Source organism: Bombina bombina, chromosome 8 (assembly GCF_027579735.1).
Source record: "Bombina bombina isolate aBomBom1 chromosome 8, aBomBom1.pri, whole genome shotgun sequence".
Lineage (NCBI taxonomy): Eukaryota > Metazoa > Chordata > Amphibia > Anura > Bombinatoridae > Bombina > Bombina bombina.
In genome coordinates, this window is record NC_069506.1 from 121,273,934 (window position 1) to 121,296,093 (window position 22,160).

A 22,160-nucleotide genomic window follows, 5' to 3' on the forward strand; every position below is an offset into this window, starting at 1 on the left:
CCTCCGAAGAAGCAAAAGTATCAAATTTGTAAAATTTGGAAAAGGCATGAAGAGAAGACCAAGTCGCAGCCTTACAAATCTGTTCAACAGAAGCATCATTTTAAAAAGCCCAAGTGGAAGCCACCGCTCTAGTGGAGTGAGCTGTAATTCTTTCAGGAGGCTGCTGTCCAGTAGTCTCATAAGCCAAACGGATGATGCTTTTCAGGCAAAAGGAAAGAGGTAGACGTAGCCTTTTGACCTCTACGCTTTCCAGCATAGACAACAAAGAAGATGATTGGCGAAAATCTTTGGTTGCTTGCAAATAAAACTTCAAGGCACGAACCACGTCCAAGTTGTGCAACAGACGTTCCTTCTTAGAAGAAGGATTAGGACACAGAGAAGGAACAACAATTTCCTGATTGATATTCCTGTTAGAAACAACCTTAGGGAGGAACCCAGGTTTGGTACGCAAAACCACCTTATCAGCATGGAAAACAAGATAAGGCGAGTCGCATTGTAATGCAGATAGTTCAGAAACTCTTCGAGCTGAAGAGATAGCAACTAGAAACAGAACTTTCCAAGATAGAACTAAATTTAGACTCCATGGCAGAGCAACAGGTTTAAACACAGGCTTGATTCTAACTAAAGCCTGACAAAAAGCCCAAACGTCTGGGACATCAGCCAGACGCTTGTGCAATAGGATAGACAAAGCAGATATCTGTCCCTTTAGGGAACTAGCCGACAATCCTTTTTCCTTTGGATTCGCACCAAAAAAGATATTTACGCCATATCTTATGATAGATTTTCCTGGTGACAGGCTTTCGAGCCTGAATCAAGGTATCTATGACCGACTCAGAGAAATCCCGCTTTGATAAAATCAAGCGTTCAATCTCCAAGCAGTCAGTTGCAGAGAAAGTAGATTTGGATGCTTGAATAGACCTTGAATTAGAAGGTCCCGTCGCAGTGGCAGAGTCCATGGTGGTAGAGATGACATGTCCACCAGGTCTGCATACCAAGTCCTGCGTGGCCACGCAGGTGCTATCAAAATCACCGAAGCCCTCTCCTGTTTGATTCTGGCAATCAGACGCGGAAGGAGAGGGAAAGGTGGAAACACATAAGCCAGGTTGAACGACCAGGGTACTGCTAGAGCATCTATCAGTACTGCCTGAGGGTCCCTGGACCTGGATCCGTAACAAGGAAGTTTGACGTTCTGACGAGACGTCATCAGATCCAATTCTGGTGTGCCCCATAGCTGAAACAATTGAGCAAACACCTCCGGATGGAGCTCCCACTCCCCCGGATGACGACTTAGAAAATCTGCCGCCCAGTTCTCTACCCCTGGGATATAGATCGCTGAAAGATGGCAAGAGTGAGTCTCTGCCCATTGGATTATCCTGGAAACTTCTATCATCGCCAAGGAACTCCTTGTTCCCCCCTGATGATTGATATAAGCTACAGTCGTGATGTTGTCCCACTGAAACCTGATGAATCCGGCCGAAGCCAGCTAAGGCCACGCCTGAAGAGCATTGAATATCGCTCTTAGTTCCAGAATATTTATCGGTAGGAGGGCCTCCTCCTGGGTCCACAAACACTGTGCTTTCAGGGAATTCCAGACTGCACCCCAGCCCAGTAGGCTGGCATCCGTCGTCACAATAACCCACGCTGGCCTGCGGAAACACATTCCCCTGGACAGGTGATCCTGTGACAACCACCAAAGAAGAGAGAGTCTCTGGTTTCTTGATCCAGATTTATCGGAGGAGATAAATCTGCATAATCCCCATTCCACTGTTTGAGCATGCAAAGCTGCAGTGGTCTCAGATGCAAGCAAGCAAACGGAACTATGTCCATTGCCGCTACCATAAGTCCGATTACCTCCATACACTGAGCCACTGACGGCCGAGGAATGGAATGAAGAGCTCGGCAGGTGGTTAAAATCTTTGATTTCCTGACCTCCGTCAGAAAAAATTTCATGTCCACCGAATCTATCAGAGTTCCCAGGAATGGAACTCTTGTGAGAGGAATAAGAGAACTCTTTGTCCCGTTCACCTTCCACCCATGCGATCTTCAAAAGGCCAACACCAAGTCCGTCTAGATAAGATGTCATCTAGATAAGGCGCCACTGCTATGCCCCACGGCCTTAGGACCGCCAGAAGGGACCCTAGCACCTTTGTGAAGATTCTTGGCGCCGTGGCCAACCCGAAGGGAAGAGCCACAACTGGTAATGCCTGTCCAGAAAGGCCAACCTGAGGAACTAGTGATGATCTTTGTGGATAGGAATGTGTAGATACGCATCCTTTAGATCCACGGTAGCCATATATTGACCCTCCTGGATCATTGGTAAAATATTCCAAATGGTCTCCATCTTGAAGGATGGAACTCTTAGGAATTGGTTTAGGATCTTGAGATATAGAATTGGTCTGAAGGATCCCTCTTTTTTGGGAACCACAAACAGATTGGAGTAGAAACCTTGCCCCTGTTCTGCTTTCGGAACTGGGCAGATCACTCCCATGGTAAAAAACATAATTTATGTAAGAACTTACCTGATAAATTCATTTCTTTCATATTAGCAAGAGTCCATGAGCTAGTGACGTATGGGATATACATTCCTACCAGGAGGGGCAAAGTTTCCCAAACCTTAAAATGCCTATAAATACACCCCTCACCACACCCACAATTCAGTTTAACGAATAGCCAAGAAGTGGGGTGATAAAAAAAGTGCGAAAGCATATAAAATAAGGAATTGGAATAATTGTGCTTTATACAAAAAAATCATAACCACCACAAAAAGGGTGGGCCTCATGGACTCTTGCTAATATGAAAGAAATGAATTTATCAGGTAAGTTCTTACATAAATTATGTTTTCTTTCATGTAATTAGCAAGAGTCCATGAGCTAGTGACGTATGGGATGACTACCCAAGATGTGGATCTTTCCACACAAGAGTCACTAGAGAGGGAGGGATAAAATAAAGACAGCCCAGGAAGTAGAAACTGACCTGGTAGAATGAGCTGTAATCCTCTGAGGCGGAGTTTTACCCGACTCAACATAGGCAAGATGAATTAAAGATTTCAACCAAGATGCCAAAGAAATTGCAGAAGCTTTCTGGCCTTTTCTAGAACCGGAAAAGATAACAAATAGACTAGAAGTCTTTCGGAAAGACTTAGTAGCTTCAACATAATATTTCAAAGCTCTAACAACATGCAAAGAATGCAATGCTTTCTCCTTAGAATTCTTAAGATTAGGACATAATGAAGGAACCACAATTTCTCTACTAATGTTGTAGGAAATCACAACTTTAGGTAAAAATTCAAAAGAAGTTCGCAACACCGCCTTATCCTGATGAAAAATCAGAAAAACAGAATTTATGCTTACCTGATAAATTACTTTCTCCAACGGTGTGTCCGGTCCACGGCGTCATCCTTACTTGTGGGATATTCTCTTCCCCAACAGGAAATGGCAAAGAGCCCAGCAAAGCTGGTCACATGATCCCTCCTAGGCTCCGCCTTCCCCAGTCATTCGACCGACGTAAAGGAGGAATATGCATAGGAGAAATCATATGATACCGTGGTGACTGTAGTTAGAGAAAATAATTCATCAGACCTGATTAAAAAACCAGGGCGGGCCGTGGACCGGACACACCGTTGGAGAAAGTAATTTATCAGGTAAGCATAAATTCTGTTTTCTCCAACATAGGTGTGTCCGGTCCACGGCATCATCCTTACTTGTGGGAACCAATACCAAAGCTTTAGGACACGGATGATGGGAGGGAGCAAATCAGGTCACCTAGATGGAAGGCACCACGGCTTGCAAAACCTTTCTCCCAAAAATAGCCTCAGAAGAAGCAAAAGTATCAAATTTGTAAAATTTGGTAAAAGTGTGCAGTGAAGACCAAGTCGCTGCCTTACATATCTGATCAACAGAAGCCTCGTTCTTGAAGGCCCATGTGGAAGCCACAGCCCTAGTGGAATGAGCTGTGATTCTTTCAGGAGGCTGCCGTCCGGCAGTCTCATAAGCCAATCGGATGATGCTTTTAAGCCAAAAGGAGAGAGAGGTAGAAGTTGCTTTTTGACCTCTCCTTTTACCAGAATAAACAACAAACAAGGAAGATGTTTGTCTGAAATCCTTTGTAGCCTCTAAATAGAATTTTAGAGCACGAACTACATCCAAATTGTGCAACAAACGTTCCTTCTTTGAAACTGGATTCGGACACAAAGAAGGCACAACTATCTCCTGGTTAATATTTTTGTTAGAAACAACTTTCGGAAGAAAACCAGGTTTAGCATGCAAAACCACCTTATCTGCATGGAACACCAGATAAGGAGGAGAACACTGCAGAGCAGATAACTCTGAAACTCTTCTAGCAGAAGAAATTGCAACCAAAAACAAAACTTTCCAAGATAGTAACTTAATATCTACGGAATGTAAGGGTTCAAACGGAACCCCTTGAAGAACTGAAAGAACTAAATTGAGACTCCAAGGAGGAGTCAAAGGTTTGTAAACAGGCTTGATTCTAACCAGAGCCTGAACAAAAGTTTGAACATCTGGCACAGCCGCCAGCTTTTTGTGAAGTAAAACAGATAAAGCAGAAATCTGTCCCTTCAAAGAACTTGCAGATAATCCTTTCTCCAAACCCTCTTGTAGAAAGGATAGAATCTTAGGAATTTTTATCTTGTTCCATGGGAATCCTTTCGATTCGCACCAACAGATATATTTTTTCCATACTTTATGGTAAATTTTTCTAGTTACAGGCTTTCTAGCCTGAATAAGAGTATCAATGACAGAATCTCAGAACCCACGCTTTGATAAAATCAAGCGTTCAATCTCCAAGCAGTCAGTTGGAGTGAGGCCAGATTCCGATGTTCGAACGGACCTTGAACAAGAAGGTCCCGTCTCAAAGGTAGCTTCCATGGTGGAGCCGATGACATATTCACCAGGTCTGCATACCAAGTTCTGCGTGGCCACGCAGGAGCTATCAAGATCACCGAAGCCCTCTCCTGATTGATCCTGGCTACCAGCCTGGGAATGAGAGGAAACGGTGGGAATACATAAGCCAGGTTGAAGGTCCAGGGCGCTACTAGTGCATCTACTAGAGTCGCCTTGGGATCCCTGGATCTGGACCCGTAGCAAGGAACCTTGAAGTTCTGACGAGACGCCATCAGATCCATGTCTGGAATGCCCCATAATTGAGTTATGTGGGCAAAGATTTCCGGATGGAGTTCCCACTCCTCCGGATGAAATGTCTGACGACTCAGAAAATCCGCTTCCCAATTTTCCACTCCTGGGATGTGGATTGCAGACAAGTGGCAGGAGTGAATCTCCGCCCATTGAATTACTTTGGTCACTTCTTCCATCGCCAGGGAACTCCTTGTCCCCCCCTGATGGTTGATATATGCAACAGTCGTCATGTTGTCTGATTGAAACCTTATGAATTTGGCCTTTGCTAGTTGAGGCCAAGCCTTGAGAGCATTGAATATCGCTCTCAGTTCCAGAATGTTTATCGGGAGAAGAGATTCTTCCCGAGACCATAGACCCTGAGCTTTCAGGGGTTTCCAGCCCGCGCCCCAGCCCACCAGACTGGCGTCGGTCGTGACAATGACCCACTCTGGTCTGCGGAAGCTCATCCCTTGAGACAGGTTGTCCAGGGTCAGCCACCAACGGAGTGAATCTCTGGTCCTCTGATCTACTTGGATCGTCGGGGACAAGTCTGTATAATCCCCATTCCACTGTGTGAGCATGCACAGTTGTAATGGTCTTAGATGAATTCGCGCAAAAGGAACTATGTCCATTGCCGCAACCATCAAACCTATTACTTCCATGCACTGCGCTATGGAAGGAAGAAGAACAGAATGAAGTACTTGACAAGAGCTTAGAAGTTTTGATTTTCTGGCCTCTGTCAGAAAAATCTTCATTTCTAAGGAGTCTATTATTGTTCCCAAGAAGGGAACTCTTGTTGACGGGAATAGAGAACTTTTTTCTACGTTCACTTTCCACCCGTGAGATCTGAGAAAGGCTAGGACAATGTCCGTATGAGCCTTTGCTTGTGGCAGAGACGACGCTTGAATCAGTATGTCGTCCAAGTAAGGTACTACTGCAATGCCCCTTGGCCTTAGCACCGCTAGAAGGGACCCTAGTACCTTTGTGAAAATTCTTGGAGCAGTGGCTAATCCGAATGGAAGTGCCACAAACTGGTAATGCTTGTCCAGAAAGGCGAACCTTAGGAACCGATGATGTTCCTTGTGGATAGGAATATGTAGATACGCATCCTTTAAATCCACCGTGGTCATGAATTGACCTTCCTGGATGGTAGGAAGAATTGTCCGAATGGTTTCCATTTTGAACGATGGAACCCTGAGAAATTTGTTTAGGATCTTGAGATCCAAAATTGGCCTGAATGTTCCCTCTTTTTTGGGAACTATGAACAGATTGGAGTAAAACCCCATCCCTTGTTCTCCTAATGGAACAGGATGAATCACTCCCATTTTTAACAGGTCTTCTACACAATGTAAGAATGCCTGTCTTTTTATTTGGTCTGAAGACAATTGAGACCTGTGGAACCTTCCCCTTGGGGGTAGTTCCTTGAATTCCAGGAGATAACCTTGAGAAACTATTTCTAGTGCCCAAGGATCCTGAACATCTCTTGCCCAAGCCTGAGCGAAGAGAGAGAGAGTCTGCCCCCCACCAGATCCGGTCCCGGATCGGGGGCCAGCATCTCATGCTGTCTTAGTAGCGGTTGCAGGCATCTTGGCCTGCTTACCTTTGTTCCAGCCTTGCATCGGTCTCCAGGCTGGCTTGGTTTGAGAAGAATTACCCTCTTGCTTAGAGGATGTAGAATTTGAGGCAGGTCCGTTTCTGCGAAAGGGACGAAAATTTGTTTTATTTTTAGCCTTAAAAGACCTATCCTGAGGAAGGGCGTGGCCCTTTCCCCCAGTGATGTCTGAAATAATCTCTTTCAAGTCAGGGCCAAACAGCGTTTTCCCCTTGAAAGGGATGTTAAGCAATTTGTTCTTGGAGGACACATCCGCTGACCAAGACTTTAGCCAAAGCGCTCTGCGCGCCACAATAGCAAAACCTGAATTTTTCGCCGCTAATCTAGCTAATTGCAAAGTGGCGTCTAAGGTAAAAGAGTTAGCCAATTTAAGTGCTTGAACTCTGTCCATAACCTCCTCATAAGAAGATGCTTTACTGAGCGACTTTTCTAGTTCTTCGAACCAGAAACACGCTGCTGTAGTGACAGGAACAATGCATGAAATTGGTTGTAGAAGGTAACCTTGCTGAACAAACATCTTTTTAAGCAAACCCTCTAATTTTTTATCCATAGGATCTTTGAAAGCACAACTATCTTCTATAGGGATAGTGGTGCGTTTGTTTAGAGTAGAAACCGCCCCCTCGACCTTGGGGACTGTCTGCCATAAGTCCTTCCTGGGGTCGACCATAGGAAATAATTTCTTAAATATAGGGGGAGGGACAAAAGGTATGCCGGGCCTTTCCCATTCTTTATTTACAATGTCCGCCACCCGCTTGGGTATAGGAAAAGCTTCGGGGGGCACCGGGACCTCTAGGAACTTGTCCATCTTACATAATTTCTCTGGAATGACCAAATTGTCACAATCATCCAGAGTAGATAACACCTCCTTAAGCAGAGCGCGGAGATGTTCCAATTTAAATTTGAATGTAATAACGTCAGGTTCAGCTTGTTGAGAAATTTTTCCTGAATCTGAAATTTCTCCCTCAGACAAAACCTCCCTGGCCCCTTCAGACTGGTGTAAGGGCATGTCAGAACCATTATCATCAGCGTCCTCATGCTCTTCAGTATCTAAAACAGAGCAGTCGCGCTTTCGCTGATAAGTGGGCATTTTGGCTAAAATGTTTTTAATAGAATTATCCATTACAGCCGTTAATTGTTGCATAGTAAGGAGGATTGGCGCACTAGATGAACTAGGGACCTCCTGAGTGGGCAAGACTGGTGTAGACATAGAAGGAGATGATGCAGTACCATGCTTACTCCCCTCACTTAAGGAATCATTTTGGGCAACATTATTATCAGTGGCATCATTGTCCCTACTTTGTTTGTCACATTCATCACATATATTTAAATGGAGAGGAACCTTGGCTTCCGAACATACAGAACATCGTCTATCTGATGGTTCAGACATGTTAATAGGCATAAACTTGATAACAAAGCACAAAAAACGTTTTAAAATAAAACCGTTACTGTCACTTTAAATTTTAAACTGAACACACTTTATTACTGAATATGTGCAAAAGTATGAAGGAATTGTTCAAAATTCACCAAAATTTCACCACAGTGTCTTAAAGCCTTAAAAGTATTGCACACCAAATTTGAAAGCTTTAACTCTTAAAATAACGGAACCGGAGCCGTTTTTACATTTAACCCCTATACAGTCCCTGGTATCTGCTTTGCTGAGACCCAACCAAGGGGAATACGATACCAAATGACGCCTTCAATAAGCTTTTTCAGTGGATCTGAGCTCCTCACACATGCATCTGCATGCCTTGCTTCCCAAAAACAACTGCGCACTAGTGGCGCGAAAATGAGGCTCTGCCTATGACTAGAAAAGGCCCCCAGTGAAAAAGGTGTCCAATACAGTGCCTGCCGTTTTTTTAACAGAATTCCCAAGATTAAAATAACTCTTCAAAGTTATAAACCATTAAATATGCTTATAAAGTAATCGTTTAAGCCCAGAAAAATGTCTACCAGTCTTTAAAGCCCTTGTGAAGCCCTTTATTCTTATATTTAAAACTAAGAAAATGGCTTACCGGATCCCATAGGGAAAATGACAGCTTCCAGCATTACCAAGTCTTGTTAGAAATGTGTCATACCTCAAGCAGCAAAAGTCTGCTCACTGTTTCCCCCAACTGAAGTTAATTCAACTCAACAGTCCTGTGTGGAAACAGCCATCGATTTTAGTAACGGTTGCTAAAATCATTTTCCTCTTACAAACAGAAATCTTCATCTCTTTTCTGTTTCAGAGTAAATAGTACATACCAGCACTATTTTAAAATAACAAACTCTTGATTGAAGAATAAAAACTACATTTAAACACCAAAAAACTCTTAACCATCTCCGTGGAGATGTTGCCTGTGCAACGGCAAAGAGAATGACTGAGGAAGGCGGAGCCTAGGAGGGATCATGTGACCAGCTTTGCTGGGCTCTTTGCCATTTCCTGTTGGGGAAGAGAATATCCCACAAGTAAGGATGACGCCGTGGACCGGACACACCTATGTTGGAGAAAGGAGACTCACAAGAAAAGAGCAGATAATTCAGAAACTCTTCTGGCAGAAGAGATGGCCAAAAGGAACAAAACTTCCCAAGAAAGTAATTTAATGACCAATGAATGCATAGGTTCAAAGGGAGGAGCTTGAAGAGCTCCCAGAACCAAAATCAAACTACAAGGAGGAGAAATTGACTTAATGACAGGTTTTATACGAACCAAAGCTTGTACAAAACAATGAATATCAGGAAGAATAGCAATCTTTCTGTGAAAAAGAACAGAAAGAGCAGAGATTTGTCCTTTCAAGGAACTTGCAGACAAACCCTTATCTAAACCATCCTGAAAAAAATTCTCGGCATTCTAAAAGAATGCCAAGAAAAATGATGAGAAAGACACCAAAAAATATAAGTCTTCGAGACTCTATAATATATCTCTCTAGATACAGATTTACGAGCCTGTAACATAGTATTAATCACAGAGTCAGAGAAATCTCTTTGACCAAGAATCAAGCGTTCAATCTCCATACCTATAAATTTAAGGATTTCAGATCCTGATGGAAAAAAGGACCTTGCGACAGAAAGTCTGGTCTAACGGAAGAGTCCATGGTTGGCAAGAGGCCATCCGGACAAGATCCGCATACCAAACCTGTGAGGCCATGCCGGAGCTACCAGCAGAACAAACGAGCATTCCTTCAGAATCTTGGAGATTACTCTTGGAAGAAGAACTAGAGGAGGAAAGATATAGGCAGGATGATACTTCCAAGGAAGTGAAAATGCATCCACTGCCTCCGCCTGAGGATCCCGGGATCTGGACAGATATCTGGGAAGTTTCTTGTTTAGATGAGACGCCATCAGATCTATTTCTGGAAGTTCCCACATTTGAACAATCTGAAGAAATACCTCTGGGTGAAGAGACCATTCGCCCGGATGGAACATATAGCGGCTGAGATAATCCGCTTCCCAATTGTCTACACCTGGGATATAAACCACAGAGATTAGACAGGAGCTGGATTCCGCCCAAACCAAAAAAATTCGAGATACTTCTTTCATAGCCAGAGGACTGTGAGTCCCTCCTTGATGATTGATGTATGCCACAGTTGTGACATTGTCTGTCTAAAAACAAATGAACGATTCTCTCTACAGAAGAGGCCAAAACTGAAGAGCTCTGAAAATTGCACGGAGTTCCAAAATATTGATCGGTAATCTCACCTCCTGAGATTCCCAAACTCCTTGTGCCGTCAGAGATCCCCACACAGCTCCCCAACCTGTGAGACTTGTATCTGTTGAAATTACAGTCCAGGTCGGAAGCACAAAAAGAAGCCCCCTAAATTAAACGATGGTGATCTGTCCACCACGTTAGAGAGTGTCGAACAATCGGTTTTTAAAGATATAAATTGAGATATCTTTGTGTAATCCTTGCACCATTGATTCAGCATACAGAGCTGAAGAGGTCGCATGTGAAAACGAGCAAAGGGGATCGCGTCCGATGCAGCAGTCATAAGACCTAGAATTTCCATGCATAAGGTTACCGAAGGGAATGATTGTGACTGAAGGTTTCGACAAGCTGAAATCAATTTTAGACGTCTTGTCTGTTAAAGACAGAGTCATGGACACTGAATCTATCTGGAAACCCAGAAAGGTTACCCTTGACTGAGGAATCAATGAACTTTTTGGTAAATTGATCCTCCAACCATGATCTTGAAGAAACAACACAAATCGATTCGCATGAGATTCTTCGAATGAGAAGACTGAGCAAATACCAAGATAATCGTCCAAAATAAGGAAATACCAAAACCCCGTTCTCTGAATACAGAAAGAAGGGCACCGAGAATCTTTGAAAAAAATTCTTGGAACTGAGGCTAGGCCAAACGGTAGAGCCACAAAACTGGTAATGCTTGTCTAAAAAGAGAATCTCAGACACTAAAAATGATCTGGATGAATCGGAATATGCAGATACACATCCTGTAAATCTATTGTAGACATATAATGCCCTTACTAAACAAAAGGCAGAATAGTCCTACAGGAACCATCTTGAATGTTGGTATCCTTACATAACGAATCAATATTGATAGATCCGGAACTGGTCTGAAGGAATTGACCTTCTGTGGTACAATGAAGAGATAAAATAAAACCCTAGTCCCTGTTCCAGAACTGGAACTGGCATAATTACTCCAGCCAACTCTAGATCTGAAACACATTTCAGAAATGCTGAGCCTTGCTGTGTTAACTGGGACACGGGAAAGAAAAAAATCTCTTAGCAGGAGGCCTTAACTTGAAGCCAATTCTGTACCTTTCTGAAACAATGTTCTGAAACCAGAGATTGAGAACGGAATTGATCCAAATTCCTTTGAAGAAAACGTAATCTGCCCCATACCAGCTGAACTGGAAAAAAGGGCCGCACCTTCATGGGTACTTAGGAGCTGACTATAGGTTTCTATAAGGCTTGGATATATTCCAAACTGGAAAAAGTTTCCAAACTGATACCGCTCCTGAGGATGAAGGATCAGGCTTTTGTTCCTTATTATGAAAAAAAGAACGAAAAAATGATTATTACCCTGGACAAAAAGGGAAAAAAACGTTGACTTAGAAGACATATCAGCATTCCAAGTTTAATCCATAAAGCTTTTCTAGCTAAAATAGCTAGAGACATATACCTGACATCAACACTAATGATATCAAAAGATGGTATCACCAATAAAATTATTAGCATGTTATAAAATAATAATGCTATAAAATTATGATCTGTTACTTGTTGTGCTAAAACTTCTAACCAAAAAGTTGAAGCTGCAGCAACATCCGGTAAAAATATAGCAGGTCTAAGAAGATTACCTGAACATAAGTAAACTTTTCTTAGAAAGGATTCAATTTTCTTATCTAAAGGATCCTTAAATTTAGTACTATCTGCCGTAGAAATAGTAGTACATTTTAGCAGGAATAGAGACAGCCCCAAACCTTAGGGATTTTGTCCCAAAAAACTCTAATCTGTCAGATGGCACAGGATATAATTGCTTAAACGTTTAGAAGGAGTAAAAGAATTACCCAAATTATTCCATTCCCTGGAAATTACTTCAGAAAAAACATCAGGGAGATTAAACACTTCTGGAATAACTACAGGAGATTTAAAAACCCTATTTAAACATTTGGATTCAGTATCAAGAGGACCAGAATCCTCTATATCTAAAGCAATTAATACTTCTTTAAAATAAAGAACGAATAAATTCCATCTTGAACAAATACAAAGATTTATCAGCATCAACCTCTGAGACAGAAACCTCTGAACCAGAAGAACCATTATCAGTATCAGAATGATGATGTTCATTTAAAAATTCATCTGAAAAAAAGAGAAGTTTTAAAGGACTTTTATATAAACTAGAAGGAGAAATAACAGACATAGCCTTCTAAATGGATTTAAAAAATAAAATCTCTTATGTTTATCAGGAATACTCTGAAATTTAGATGTTGACGGAACAGCAACAGGTAATATAACAGTACTAAAGGAAATTTTATCTGCATTAATAAGTTTGTCATGACATGCAATACAAACAACAGCTGGAGAAACAGATACCAAAAATTTATAGCAGATACACTTAGCTTGGTAGCTCCAGCCCGGCAGTGATTTTCCTAAAGTATCTTCTGACTCAGTTGCAACGTGGAACATCTTGCAATATGTAATAGAAAAAACAACATATAAAGCAAAATTGAACAAAATCCTTAAATGACAGTTTCAGGAATAGGAAAAAAATGCCAGTGAACAAGCTTCTAGCAACCAGAAGCAATAAATAATGAGACTTAAATAATGTGGAGACAAAAGCGACGCCCATATTTTTTTAGCGCCAAACAAGACGCCCACATTATTTGGCGCCTAAATGCTTTTGGCGCCAAAAATGACGCCACATCCGGAACGCCGACATTTTTGGCGCAAAATAACGTCAAAAAAATGACGCAACTTCCGGCGACACGTATGACGCCGGAAACGGAAAAGAATTTTTGCGCCAAAAAAATCCGCGCCAAGAATGACGCAATAAAATGAAGCATTTTCAGCCCCCGCGAGCCTAACAGCCCACAGGGAAAAAAAGAGTCACATTTTTGAAAGGTAAGAAAAAATGATTAATTCAAATGCATTATCCCAAATATGAAACTGATTGTCTGAAAAATAAGGAAAGTTGAACATTCTGAGTCAAGGCAAATAAATGTTTGAATACATATATTTAGAACTTTATAAACAAAGTGCCCAACCATAGCTTAGAGTGTCACAGAAAATAAGATTTACTTACCCCAGGACACTCATCTACATGTTTGTAGAAAGCCAAACCAGTACTGAAACGAGAATCAGCAGAGGTAATGGTATATATAAAAGAGTATATCGTCGATCTGAAAAGGGAGGTAAGAGATGAATCTCTACGACCGATAACAGAGAACCTATGAAATAGACCCCGTAGAAGGAGATCACTGCATTCAAATAGGCAATACTCTCCTCACATCCCTCTGACATTCATTGCACGCTGAGAGGAAAACCGGGCTCCAACTTGCTGCTGAGCGCATATCAACGTAGAATCTAGCACAAACTTACTTTACCACCTCCATCGGAGGCAAAGTTTGTAAAACTGAATTGTGGGTGTGGTGAGGGGTGTATTTATAGGCATTTTAAGGTTTGGGAAACTTTGCCCCTCCTGGTAGGAATGTATATCCCATACGTCACTAGCTCATGGACTCTTGCTAATTACATGAAAGAAAGGTCTTCTACACAGCGCAAGAACGCCTCTCTTTTTGTCTGGTTTACAGACAATTGAGAAAGATGGAATCTCCCCCTTGGAGGAGAATGTTTGAAATCTAGGCAACGTCTCTTGCCCAGGCCTGAGCAAAGAGAGAGAGAGTCTGCCCCTACTAGATCCGTTCCCGGATCGGGGGCTAACCCTTCATGCTGTTTTAGTGGCAGCAGCAGGCTTTTTGGCCTGTTTACCCTTGTTCCAAGCCTGGTTAGGTCTCCAGGTTGGCTTGGATTGAGCAGGGGAAGAGGAAGCGGGACCACCCTTAAAGTTTTGAAAGGAACGAAAATTATTTTGTTTGGTCCTTGTCTTATTTGACTTATCCTGAGGGAGGGCATGACCCTTCCCTCCAGTGATGTCTGAAATGATCTCTTTCAGTGCAGGCCCGAATAGGGTCTTACCTTTGAAAGGGATGGTCAAAAGCTTAGATTTAGATGACACATCAGCCGACCAGGACTTAAGCCATAACACTCTACGCGCTAAAATGGCAAAAGCTGAATTCTTTGCCGCTAATTTAGCAAGATGAAAAGCGGCGTCTGTAATAAAAGAATTAGCTAACTTAAGAGCATTAATTCTGTCCAGAATATCATCTAGTGGGGTCTCCATCTGAAGAGCCTCAAACCAAAAGGCAGCTGCATTGGTTACAGGAACAATGTACGCTATAGGTTGAAGAAGAAAACCTTGATGAACAAAAATTTTCTTTAGGAGAACCTCTAATTTTTTATCCATAGGATCAATGAAAGCACAACTGTCTTCAATAGGTATAGTTGTACGCTTAGCCAGAGTAGAAATAGCTCCCTCCACCTTAGGGACCGTCTGCCATGAGTCCTTTATGGTGTCAGATATTGGAAACTTTTTCTTAAAAACAGGAGGGGGAGCAAACGGAATACCTGGTCTATCCCACTCCTTAGTAACAATGTCCGAAATCCTCTTAGGGACCGGAAAAACCTCAGTGTAAACAGGAACCTCTAAATATTTGTCCATTTTACACAATTTCTCTGGAACTACAATAGGGTCACAATCATCCAGTCTCGCTAAAACCTTCCTGAGCAATAAACGGAGGTGTTCTAGCTTCAATTTAAATGCCGTCATATCTGAATCAGTCTGAGGGAACATTTTTCCTGAATCGGAAAACTCTCCCTCAGAGACCAAATCCCTCATCCCTACTTCAGAACATTGTGAGGGAATATCGGATACGGCTACTAAAGAGTCAGAAGGCTCAGCATTTGATCTTAACCCAGAGCTACTGCGCTTCCCTTGCAACCCTGGCAGCTTAGATAAAACCTCTGAGGGTAGTATTCATAACTGAGGCCATATCTTGCAAGGTGAAAGAATTAGACGCACTAGAAGTACTTGGCGTCGCTTGTGTGGGCATTACTGGTTGTGACACTTGGGGAGAACTAGATGGCAAAACCTGATTACCTTCTGTCTGAGAATCATCTAATGCCAAATCTTTATAAGTCAAAATATGCTGTTTGCAATTTATAGACATATCAGTACAAGTGGGACACATTCTAAGAGGGGGTTCCACAATGGCTTCTAAACAAATTGAGCAACGAGTTTCCTCAATGTCAGACATGTTTAACAGGCTAGTATTGAGGCAAGCAAGCTTGGAAAACACTTTATTTAATGAAAAAAATACAATTTGCAAAAACGGTACTGTGCCTTTAAGAGAAAAAAAGGCATACACAAACTGCAAAACTGCTTAAAATAACTCCAAACTTTTCGAAATTTTTACAGTATACTTATCAAGCTTTAGTAAGATTGCACCACAAATATTAAGGTAATTAACCCTTAAATGAGAAAACCGGATTAAAAAAAAAGAGTTAAAACCCTGCCCTCAAGGATCAAAAATGTGGAAAAGAAGCTTCGATTAGGCCCTTAGAAGTGCTCCAGGACCCTTCTGTTGTGGCTCACCGCTTGCTTATGCAAAATAAATGCGCAACTGAGGCGCAAAAATAGGCCCCGACCCTCTCATCTCGATGTTGCTGGGGCCTACACAAAAATTTACAAAACGATCTTTGAGCCATGTGGGTTATAAAAAAAAACAAATCAGCCAAGTGAACCCTCCAAACAGAAGTCCCAAATAAAATAAACACAGTACTCCCAGACACACAAACATTTGTTCCTAATATAACATACAAACTGAGTGCCCATAAAATTAGCCCTATATGCAAGCTAGTAATACCCTTCTAACACTAGGATTACTGCTTCCCCTTCCCCTAATGGGGATACTTTCAGCCTTTCTGTAGTTATCCAAGTCTCTGCAGAAAAAAAAGGGCTGAACATACCTCATTGCTGTATAGCAAGAACCGTTCCTCACACTGAAGTTTTCCTGTACTCCTCAGCTTCTGTGGGAACAGCAATGGACCTTAGCTACAAATGCTAAGATCATCATCCTCCAGGCAGAAATCTTCATCTATGTCCTGTTAGGATGAATCCGTGGACTCGGTACATCTTGCAAAAGAAATACACACACACTCTGCTACTACTCTTCTCCTCTCGTTACCTCATCACACTCCCGTTTACAGGACTTCTCCAGACTGGCTCCCATCTTGTGTAACTCTCTGCCTCGCTCCACAAGACTCTCCCCTAGTTTTGAAAGCTTCAAGCACTCCCTAAAGACTCTACTGTTCAGGAATGCATACACCCTATGCTAACTGTTCTTTATACCAGTTCCTCTCCTCCATCGATATCCCCTGAACCCCCTTAGCATGTAAGCCTGGGTCCAGCTGTTTGTAGATCACCTTCTTAAGAGGTGACTTACAACAGTGCAACTCTTGACAGGGCTCTCTACCCATTTTATCCATTTAATTGTTTTGTTGTTTATAGCGCTGCGGAATCTGTTGGCGCTCTACAAATAAATATATATATATATATATATATATAAAACATAAAATTTATGTAAGAACTTACCTGATAAATTCATTTCTTTCATATTAGCAAGAGTCCATGAGCTAGTGACGTATGGGATATACATTCCTACCAGGAGGGGCAAAGTTTCCCAAACCTCAAAATGCCTATAAATACACCCCTCACCACACCCACAAATCAGTTTAACGAATAGCCAAGAAGTGGGGTGATAAGAAAAAAGTGCAAAAGCATAAAAAAATAAGGAATTGGAATAATTGTGCTTTATACAAAAAAATCATAACCACCACAAAAAGGGTGGGCCTCATGGACTCTTGCTAATATGAAAGAAATGAATTTATCAGGTAAGTTCTTACATAAATTATGTTTTCTTTCATGTAATTAGCAAGAGTCCATGAGCTAGTGACGTATGGGATAATGAATACCCAAGATGTGGATCTTCCATGCAAGAGTCACTAGAGAAGGAGGGATAAAATAAAGACAGCCAATTCCGCTGAAAAATAATCCACACCCAAAACAAAGTTTCAATCTTATAATGAAAAAAACTGAAATTATAAGCAGAAGAATCAAACTGAAACAGCTGCCTGAAGTACTTTTCTACCAAAGACTGCTTCAGAAGAAGAAAACACATCAAAATGGTAGAATTTAGTAAAAGTATGCAAAGAAGACCAAGATGCTGCTTTGCAAATCTGATCAACCGAAGCTTCATTCCTAAATGCCCAGGAAGTAGAGACTGACCTAGTCGAATGAGCTGTAATCCTTTGAGGCGGAGTTCTACCCGACTCAACATAAGCATGATGAATCAAAGACTTAACCAAGATGCCAAAGAAATTGCAGAAGCCTTCTGACCTTTCCTAGAACCAGAAAAGATAACAAATAGACTAGAAGTCTTTCGGAAATCTTTAGTAGCTTCAACATAATATTTCAAAGCTCTAACTACATCCAAAGAATGCAACGATCTTTCCTTAGAGTTCTTAGGATTAGGACACAATGAAGGAACCACAATTTCTCTACTAATGTTGTTAGAATTCACAACCTTAGGAAAAAATTTAAATGAAGTTCGCAACACTGCCTTATCCTGATGAAAAATCAGAAAAGGAGACTCACAAGAAAGAGCAGATAATTCAGAAACTCTTCTAGCAGAAGAGATGGCCAAAAGAAACAAAACTTTCCAAGAAAGTAATTTAATATCCAGCGAATGCATAGGTTCAAACGGAGGAGCTTGAAGAGCCCCCAGAACCAAATTCAAATTCCAAGGAGGAGAAATTGACTTAATGACAGGTTTGATACAAACCAAAGCCTGTACAAAACAATCAATATCAGGAAGATTAGCAATCTTTCTGTGAAAAAGAACAGAAAGAGCAGAGATTTGTCCTTTCAAGGAACTTGCAGACAAAGCTTTATCCAAACCATCCTGAAGAAACTGTAAAATTCTAGGAATTCTAAAATAATGCCAAGAAAAATGATGAGAAGAACACCAAGAAATGTAAGTCTTCCAGACTAGATAATATATCTTCCTAGATACAGATTTACAAGCCTGTAACATAGTATTACGGAGTCAGAGAAACCTCTATGACTGAGAATCAAGCGTTCAATCTCCATACCTTCAAATTTAAGGATTTGAGATCCTGATGGAAAAAAGGACCTTGCGATAGAAGGTCTGGTCTTAACGGAAGAGTCCACGGTTGGCAAGTAGCCATCCGGACAAGATCCGCATACCAAAACCTGTGAGGCCATGCTGGAGCCACCAGCAGAACAGACGAATGCTCCTTTAGAATCTTGGAAATCACTCTTGGAAGAAGAACTAGAGGCGGAAAGATATAGGCAGGATGATACTTCCAAGGAAGTGACAATGCATCCACTGCTTTCGCCTGAGGATCCCTGGATCTGGATAGATACCTGGGAAGCTTCTGGTTTATATGAGAAGCCATCAGATCTATTTCTGGAAGTCCCCACATTTGAACAATCTGAAGAAAAACCTCTGGGTGAAGAGACCACTTGCCCGGATGTAATGTTTGGCGACTGAGATAATCCGCTTCCCAATTGTCTATACCTGGGATATGAACCGCAGAAATTAGACAGGAGCTGGATTCCGCCCATACAAGTATTCGAGATACTTCTTTCATAGCCAGAGGACTGTGAATCCCTCCTTGATGATTGACATATGCCACGGTTGTGACATTGTCCGTCTGAAAACAAATGAACGACTCTCTCTTTAGAAGAGGCCACGACTGAAGAGCTCTGAAAATCGCACGGAGTTCCAAAATGTTGATTGGTAATCTCGCCTCCTGAGATTCCCAAACCCCTTGTGCTGTCAGAGACCCCCATAAGCTCCCCAACCTGTCAGACTTGCATCTGTTGAAATCACAGTCCAGGTCGGAAGAACAAAAGAAGCCCCCTGAACTAAACGATGGTGGTCTGTCCACCACCTCAGAGAGTGTCGTACAATCGGTTTTAAAGATATTAATTGCGATATCTTTGTATAATCCCTGCACCACTGGTTCAGCATACAGAGCCTAAGAGGTCGCATGTGAAAACGAGCAAATGGGATCGCGTCTGATGCAGCAGTCATAAGACCTAGAATTTCCATGCATAAGGCTACCGAAGGGAATGATTGAGACTGAAGGTTTCGACAAGCTGAAACCAATTTCAGACGTCTTTTGTCCGTCAGCGACAGAGTCATGGACACTGAATCTATCTGGAAACCTAAAAAGGTTACCCTTGTCTGAGGAATCAACGAACTCTTTGGTAAATTGATCCTCCAACCATGTTCTCGAAGAAACGATACAAGTTGATTCGTATGAGATTCTGCTAAATGTGAAGACTGAGCAAGTACCAAGATATCATCCAAATAAGGAAATACCACAATACCCTGTTCTCCGATTACAGATAGAAGGGCACCGAGAACCTTTGTAAAAATCCTTGGAGCTGTTGCTAGGCCTAACGGCAGAGCCACAAACTGGTAATGCTTGTCTAGGAAAGAGAATCTCAGAAACTGATAGTGATCTGGATGAATCGGAATATGCAGATATGCATCTTGTAAATCTATTGTGGACATATAATGCCCTTGCTGAACAAAAGGCAGAATAGTCCTTATAGTTACCATTTTGAATGTTGGTATCCTTACATAACGATTCAATATTTTTAAATCCAGAACTGGTCTGAAGGAATTCTCCTTCTTTGGTACAATGAAGAGATTTGAGTAAAACCCCAGCCCCTGTTCCAGAACTGGAACTGGCACAATTACTCCAGCCAACTATAGATCTGAAACACATTTCAGAAATGCTTGAGCCTTCACTGGATTTATTGGGACACGGGAAAGAAAAAATCTTCTTGCAGGAGGCCTTATCTTTAAGCCTATTCTGTACCCTTGTGAAACAATGTTCTGAATCCAAAGATTGTGAATCGAATTGATCCAAATTTCTTTGAAAAATCGTAATCTGCCCCCTACCAGCTGGGCTGGAATGAGGGCCGCACCTTCATGTGGACTTGGGAGCTGGCTTTGGCTTTCTAAAAGGCTTGGATTTATTCCAGACTGTAGATGGTTTCCAAACTGATACTGTTCCTGTAGGGGAAGGATCAGGCTTTTGTTCCTTATTGTGACAAAAGGAATGAAAACGATTAGCAGCCCTATATTTACCTTTAGATTTTTTATCCTGTGGTAAAAAGTTCCTTTCCCCCCAGTAACAGTTGAAATAATAGAATCCAACTGTGAACCAAACAATTTATTACCTTAGAAAGAAAGGGAAAGCAAAGTTGACTTAGAAGACATATCAGCATTCCAAGTTTTAAGCCATAAAGCTCTTCTAGCTAAAATAGCTAAAGACATATACCTGACATCAACTCTAATGATATCAAAGATGGCATCACAAATAAAATTATTAGCATGTTGAAGAAGATTAACAATGCTATGAGTATTATGATCTGTTACTTGTTGTGCTAAAGCTTCTAACCAGAAAGTTGAAGCTGCAGCAACATCCGCCAAAGATATAGCAGGTCTAAGAAGATTACCTGAACATAAGTAAGCTTTTCTTAGAAAGGATTCAATTTTCCTATCTAAAGGATCCTTAAAGGAAGTACTATCTGCCGTAGGAATAGTAGTACGTTTAGCAAGAGTAGAGTAGAGATAGCCCCATCAACCTTAGGGATTTTGTCCCAAAACTCTAATCTGTCATATGGCACAGGATATAATTGCTTAAACCGTTTAGAAGGAGTAAATTAATTACGCAGATTATTCCATTCCCTGGAAATTACTTCAGAAATAGCATCAGGGACGGGAAAAACCTCCGGAATAACTACAGGAGGTTTAAAAACCGTATTCAAATGTTTAGATTTAGTATCAAAGGGACCAGATTCCTCTATTTCTAATGCAATTAAGACTTCTTTAAGTAAAGAACGAATAAATTAAATTTTAAATAAATAAGAAGATTTATCGATATCAATCTCTGAAACAGAATCCTCTGAACCAGAAAAATCAGTATCAGAAACAGAATCAAAATGATGATGTTCGTTTAAAAAGTCATCTGAAACATGAGAAGTTTAAAAAACTTTTTTACGTTTACTGGAAGGAGGAATAACAGACATAGCGTTCTTAATAGATTTAGAAACAAAATCTCTTATGTCAACAGGAACACCCTGAATATTAGATGTTGATGGAACAGCAACAGGTAATGGCACATTACTAAAGGAAATATTATCTGCATTAACAAGTTTGTCATGACATTCATCACAAACAACAGCCGGAGAAACAGTTACCACAAGTTTACAACAAATACACTTAACTTTGGTAGATCCAGCATCAGGCAGTGATTTTCCAGAAGTAGCTTCTGATTCAGGGTCAATCTGAGACATCTTGCAATATGTAATAGAAAAAACAACATATAAAGCAAAATTTATCAAATTCCTTAAATGACAGTTTCAGGAATGGGAAAAAATGCCAATGAACAAGTTTCTAGCAACCAGCAGCAAATAAACAATGAGACTTAAATATTGTGGAGACAATAATGACGCCCATATTTTTTAGCGCCAAAAAAAGACACCCACATTAATTGGCGCCTAAATGCTTTTAGCGCCAAAAATGACGCCACATCCAGTAACGCCGACATTTTTGGCGCAAAAAACGTCGAAAAATTGACGCAACTTCCGGCGTCATACTTGTCGCCGGAAGTTGCGTCAATTTTTTGACGTTTTTTGCGCCAAAAATGTCGGCGTTACTGGATGTGGCGTAATTTTTGGCGCTAAAAGCATTTAGGCGCCAATTAATGTGGGTGTCTTTTTTGGCTCTAAAAAATATGGGCGTCATTATTGTCTCCA

At 41.4% G+C, this 22,160-nt stretch overlaps 1 protein-coding gene across 1 annotated transcript in view; it reads right to left on the reverse strand.

Annotated features, from left to right (window-relative positions):
• The window catches only part of SLC35E2B (solute carrier family 35 member E2B), a 198,245-nt gene that overhangs the window by 26,949 nt on the left and 149,136 nt on the right, over window positions 1-22,160 (reverse strand). The window lies entirely within an intron of this gene.